Raw genomic sequence first — 7069 nt, 5'->3', positions numbered from 1 at the left:
ATATAAGAAGGACCAACCTATGCTTTTGTTGCCATTTTTAATAAATTACTTTATTTACCATTTGTAAAAATCTTTCCCGTTAGTCTATTTAAATTATAATCAGAAGATTTTCTTTTTCCGAAACAGTATTATTCTTTATGAGTTTATAAATGTAATAGAATAACAAAAACCTGAAGTTTAAGCATTATCGTTTAATGTATACAAACAATATATAATCAATTAAGTTCTATTAATATCTAATAAATTTTGTTACGCATATGTACTTGATTTATTATTTTTAATTACTAATATTGCATTTAACAATTTCTGTTTTTTTCTTCCTTGATCTATCTAGGCAAATGGTGAGGCATTTTTTTTTTTTTGAGTAGTAAACCTACCTGTTCCTGACCATAATTTGTAAGATGTATTGTTACATATAGAGATCAGAATGAAGTGTTTATTTATTTATTTGAATCTTAAATTAATGTACCATATATATATATATATATATATATATATATATATATATATATATATGTTGCTTACAGTCTATTTACTTTTGTTTTGAAAATAATATACTCTATACTATATATAATATAAGTATTTTTATTTGTGAATATATTTTTTTTTTTAACATTCAGTTGAAAATGTTGACTTCACTGTCGGGTAATAAAAGCTGTAAAGATGAATGAATATTGTTTATATTTTCTGATTTAAAATCTGTATCCCAAAGGATTTTTATAACATCAATGTTTTCAATCAGCTCTTTTTTTCTTCAACAGTATTCCACTAATGGACCGTAGGTTTTCAAAAGAAATCAGCATAGGGGATGAGAGCTGGGTGCTTTATTACGCTATTTAAACTGATTGAGGAACACATAAATGGAGACACAAAAATACAGGTAGCCATAAAATTGGAAAACATCCGCACATTTCCAATATTTTATGCTGATAGAGATTTTATATTCCGAGGGAGTTGTTCGTCGTTAATTTATGCTCTGAGTAACAACAGTGAATGCCAAATTAAAATTAAAACAAGTAGAGAGTATTAATGATAACACTTGCATCTGACACAAACAAAAATATAATTTTAAGTGTATTTTAATAGTCTTAAACAAACATTTATGATTATATTAACTAATGTATACGCCTATAATCTAATACTATCTAATAATCATATAATAAGGAAAAAGTGTTAGAAAATATGACGATGCTAATAAAAATTGTACGTTACCACAATGTAAATTATACTGAACGTTATATATTAATCAGCTCCAAAGTATTGAAAGTATCATAATTTTAAAAAAGTATAGAACTTAAATGATAACACATGCATCTGAAACACAAATAAAGATATTTTTATAATCTCAACCGATAATCAATGATAATATTATTTAACTACACAGATGTTTTGCAATAAAATCTACTAATTATAAAACAAGATGTATAAAAATCAATAAAATATATAGTAATACTGAGAAAACTGTACATTACCATTACGGAATTAATACTGAGCATGATGTTACACTGACAAACAGGTCTTGAAAATTGGATGAGCTTAAAATTTAGCAAAGATTATTTACATAACGCATGCACCTGAAAACAAAAAAAAAATTTAATCTTCTGAAAAATTATCATGATGATATTATGAAACAATAGTTCTATTATCTAATAGTAATAATAAATAAGTATTACCTGTTTGGAAATATGGCGATGATAGTGAATACTCATCACAAATTTTTTCTGGAATTTTAAGATCAGCATTAGAAACAGGCTGTGCTTTTGAAGGGCTGATCGTGTATTTGTATTGAAGGAAAATTTTTTTTATAAATGCTGACGTTTCTAGGCATTTCAACTATACACACACAGAACAAGTACAAAACATGTAAAAACCTAACAACTCCACATCTCACCCTACGAGAAGCTAACCGAACAATAAATCCAAGGCAATACATTAGATAATCAGTTACTAACAAATAGAGTTCTACAATCAGTTCAAAATAGCAAATTTGATATTACAAAAATATCACAATTAAAGAAAATACCCCTAAAAGTTTTTACTGCGAGAAGTAAAAAATTTGATCCGGAATTGGAATTTTTCAAAAAACATGCATGAAAAAGTTTTTTTCCACACTTTAATTCAAGACATCAACTTGTTTTAAATGCCTTATGTACAACTATTTCTACAATATAATTATCCATAAAAAAATTAAAATAAAATTCAGTTTTCTAATTACTTTTACCAAAGTGGATTGGGTGACATGCAAACACGACTTAAAATGTAAACTTATCCAAATGATTTAAATACATGCAAAACCGGAAAAAACACACATATACAAAAATATATAAATATAATATAAACATAACCTACAGAGGGACTTTCTGGGGCGAACACGTTATTTTTCTTAAAATACTACGCATATATTTATCTGAATATTCACATATTAACAAAATAAATATAAACAAGTTTGCTGATGAATCGGTAAAATAATTAGTTTAACATACTGGAAAAAAGAGCCCCAGTTACAAAATAAATATTCCTTTTTCAATCATTAGTGTTACTTTAACTGAAATAAATATTTAAGTCACGTTAATGCTGTTCAACTTATCCACAATTGTTAAACTATGTAGTAAATTACAAGTATCATACATGTAACAAAAGTATAGTTAAAAAAATTTGTTTTCTAATTTTTTTAATAGTTTAATAAAAGACAGATATGGAGGACCATTCAAAACATAATGTACAATCAATTATTAAAAGTTATATTCATGAGTAAAAATACAAAAATCTATTTATTAATCAAATAAAAAGAATTTTACTATTTTTCCAAAATAAATGTTCCACAAATATTACATATATAAGCAACAATTACAGCGTATTGTTCAAAACCTACAAATGAAGAATTTACTTATAAATACCTCATAGAAGTACAGATTTCAATCGTGCATCGATCAAAAGAGCTACTTATGACAGGATTTATAGTGCTATAAAAGTAGTTTTTACAATAGTTTGTTTTGTTATTCAATCGGTTTGACACTAATCTCCATTCCTTTGTTTTTTTTTTAATTTTTTCAGCTTAATTTAACTGTATGGCTATTATCCAATAAAATTTAGTTGTCATATAACTATAAACTGTTAGAAAATAAGACAATGCTGTAAATACTATACGTTACTACACCAAGATGCAGATGCTGTATGTTAGGACTCTCTGGGTGTCGGTTGTCAGTGGATGTACAATAATCCCACTTGTTGGTAAGATGATCATGTTTTAGGTCTGGCTTTCACTACTGAAAAATTGCAGTAAATGACATGCTCCATAAAATCTAGATTTAGCATTCTCCAGGGGAAACAATTGTAGACATTCATATGTGTATTTGTGCGGAAAGGAAAATCCAGCTTATAAATTAAACAGATGAGATTCATATTTAAAGTTGAATTAATTTTATATTTGGAATTGAATTTACAAAAATCTTTTTGGAATGATTGACACATCTTTCTGGAACATTTAAAAAATCAAATAAACCTATTGCTCTTCTTTGTCTTTCTACCTTTTTCTCATTCTTTCTTGCAACTATAGTGATAAATGTGCACCCTTGGAAGCTGTAGTATTGAATTAAATTTTACTTCATAGTGTTGTATACTGTTAGGACTTAACAGGTTTCTATCGAACAGATAAAAAGAAGTTAAATATAATATTTAAAAAGAGAATTAATAAGCCAGGCTTTTTAAAAATATATTTTTGTACCAGTTATTAGTAGGATAATAGTTTGCAAAAATGTTTATCTGGCCCAGAGCAACACAGAAGATATTATTCAACACAAATGTAAACAGAACTAGAGTAGAACTTAAATTTATAAGTATTAACAAACAGTGAATCGAACTCCTAGCCAAATGTGTCCATTTTTTATTGTTAATTCTTTCAAGATTACAATCAACTAACATATAAGGCATCATTAAAAAACTACCCTCAATCAATAGATTTTAAGGTAGTGGCCAGTCCTTTCTCTTACACTGACTTTTCAAAATGTTTTATACCTAAAATAATTTTAAATGTATGGTTCTGTTTATTCACATAACATGACAATAGTTAACGATGGAGATAAAGCATTATCGATCAGTGTTGTCAGGATGGAGAATCTTCTCGGTATTAATGCAGCACTGAATACCGTATTCACAAAATATTTTATGATTAGCTATTAAAAATATAATTTCAGTTACGATTAGAAAGTTTATTATTAATATTATTTGAATTGCAGGTTCTTTGATGTTTTGTTACGTTTTAAAGAAAATCATTGTAAATGCAGTTTTATTCTAGTTTTTATAATAGTTTTAGGTTATTTTGGAAAGCAAAATTAATTTTAATAAATTATAATTCTGACATTTTTTTCATCACCTGGTTCTGCAGTTCCACATTCACTGAAATGGAATGTGAAACCAGATTATTAAGTCAGTTATAATATGTAGTGATGTCAAATATGTATATAAAATTATGAGGTATTTAATAATGGACTCAAAGAAAATAGTTGTTTTTTATCAACTTTGTAACTTCTGTAAAAAAGATTAATTTAAAGTTTTTAACTATGACTATTTAGAATTTTGAACAATATTATGTCTCCTAGAAATTTAGACGAGTCATTTTTTATATTATTCCTATTAAATGAATCCAGGCAATAATTTATTTTTAAATTATGTACTTTGCAGATAAGACATAATGATGTAACAAGATAAAGGATTGAATTTTTTAACAGGTTCTAATTTATCAAGTAAAAAAATTATAGTATAGATGAAATAACATCAATTTTAATAGTTGTGTCTAATAAAAATGTACTCTTTTACATTCAATATTGGAAATATAGGTAAAAATCATAAATATAAAACAACAGAAAGATTACATGGGAAATTTGAAGAAGTATGGGAATTTTTTAGCCATTCCTTCACTGAATGTTTTTACTGCCATATGATCTGAATAATACCGTAATTTACATTAATGGTAGAGTAAAAATTACCTTAATTTTTTAGCCCTCCTTCTTTTGCGGTCTTATAGTTGCAGCCCTGCTAATAACAACCATGTCGATTCGTCTTCTTTTTTTAATTTTTATAATCAAAGTCTACCAGTAAATGAACAAAAAACTGCTTCATGAACTGCTAGAACATCAGTGGTATCCACCAGCATAAACTTGTGTATTTTGATTATTTTAGACAGTATATTTTGATTAAATACATAGAATAATATCTTTTTCTTCTTTTTTTGAGGAAATGAACTAGTCATTAGCCCAAAAAAATTCTTAAGTTATATATGCACATCAAAGTTTCAAGCAGCAGTTTATTCACAACAGCCTTGATTTGAAAGCTGTCAATGTAAATGGGTTCATTACATTAACTGAAATAGTCAGTATATCCAACAATTAATTTTTCTGCATACACTTTTTTTCAGTATATACAGTGGCACATGCATTTTTCTAATATCAATTATTTAATAAATAAATTAATAAACCTTTTACCATAATTTAATAAATAGATTGTACAGCTATTTTTCAATAGACTACATAGCATAATCTACACCTTATTTAGGCTGTAGCAAATTTCAACTGATCGCATCATTTTTTTAAAAAAATTATTAAGTATTCATTATATTATTTTAAAATATCAATCACAGTATATAAAGAGCAAACAGCAGTATATCAAAAAATTAAAAATCATTAGAATTTTTATTTTATAAAAACCAAAATGTTCCCATGAGAAAGCATGGACAAAAGACTACAGCCTTGAAACCAAAACGTCCTCATATATATCATAAGCGGTATTTATTTTCATTGGTTCCAGAGTTATGACCAAATAAAATTTTAATTAATAAAATATTTGGATGTTACAAGGGGAAGGCACATTGGTTCAAATCCGACTTAATCTCTTTTTTAACTTTCTTTGTTTTTAATTGAAATATATCGATTTATTAATTATTAATCTCTGATTGAAAAAAATTTACAATAAATAATAATTCAATAATAACAATAAAAAGTAATATGAAAAAATATGAGAAGTTATTAATGAAATAAAATTTTATGTACTTTTCATTTAAAAAAAAGAAAGTATGTATAAGTAATTTAATAGGCGTACAAGGAATTCACGCAGTGTTCACATCAGAGTTTTTATTTGAATAGCAAGACTTTGATAATAAACGCAAAACAAATCTATTTATTAATCGATCTGTAAAGCTTATCGTTAAATAATATAACATTTAATTGACACAAACCACCTCGATAAAGTTCTCAAGTCGTTCGGTAGAATGACGCCGGCGAGAGTTTGACCACACCGAAAGAATAATTTACTCTGACCAACTCGCAAATCGACATTTCAAAATTGTTTAAAATATAAGAAAAATAATAATTTTGACGAAATAGAGCTACATATAAACGCAGAAGTAGATGCTCTAATATATATTAGAACGTAATTAATATATATTATGAATACGAGCCAAATCGGACCATAAATACAATTTTTCAAAATATCACGATCCCAGCGCCACCTACCGGGTCCATTTTTGCAAAAATATTTCGTTTAACGTAACTAAAATATATTTTGAATATGAGCCAAATCGGACCATAAATAAAGTTTTTCGAAATATCACGATCCCAGCGCCACCTACCGGGTCCATTTTTTACAAAAATATTTCGTTTAACGTAACTAATTTATATTTTGAATATGAGCCAAATCGGACTATAAATACAATTTTTCGAAATATCAGGACCCCAGCGCCACCAAATAGTTCCAATGGTAGAACAAAAATTTTACTAATTTATTTCAGTTTTATTTTTTCCTTTTATAATAACAATAGTATAATATCTTGTAAACAAATAATTTTATTGTTTTTTTTAATGAAGTGATGGGACTTAAAAATTGTTTCATCTTCAGTACTTTCATTTACATAAGAGTATTTACTATTAAAACAAGCTGTAATATATTTTCTTTTAAATTTTATTATTTCAAGTATACATTATCAAGTTCTTATACGCTACCTAGTACTATCAAAGTTAAAGTTATTAAAGAAAGAGATGAAGTTGTCAAAGAATGAAAGAATAAAGGCTGAAAAAAA

The 7069-nt window shown here is 26.4% G+C and overlaps 1 long non-coding RNA gene across 1 annotated transcript; it reads right to left on the bottom strand.

Annotated features, from left to right (window-relative positions):
* Window positions 1–647: 647 nt before the first annotated feature.
* Window positions 648–6490, bottom strand: LOC142322822 (uncharacterized). The gene is made up of 3 exons (XR_012755942.1): window positions 6233–6490; window positions 1473–1574; window positions 648–1314 (listed from the first exon to the last, which is right to left on the bottom strand). It is a non-coding gene; the product is annotated as an uncharacterized LOC142322822 (long non-coding RNA).
* Between the last annotated feature and the right edge of the window lie 579 nt (window positions 6491–7069).

This window comes from Lycorma delicatula, chromosome 4 (assembly GCF_047948215.1).
Source record: "Lycorma delicatula isolate Av1 chromosome 4, ASM4794821v1, whole genome shotgun sequence".
Taxonomy (NCBI): Eukaryota; Metazoa; Arthropoda; class Insecta; order Hemiptera; family Fulgoridae; genus Lycorma; species Lycorma delicatula.
The sequence above is the reverse complement of the archived record's forward strand: the minus strand, read 5'-3'. Positions and strand labels throughout refer to the sequence as shown.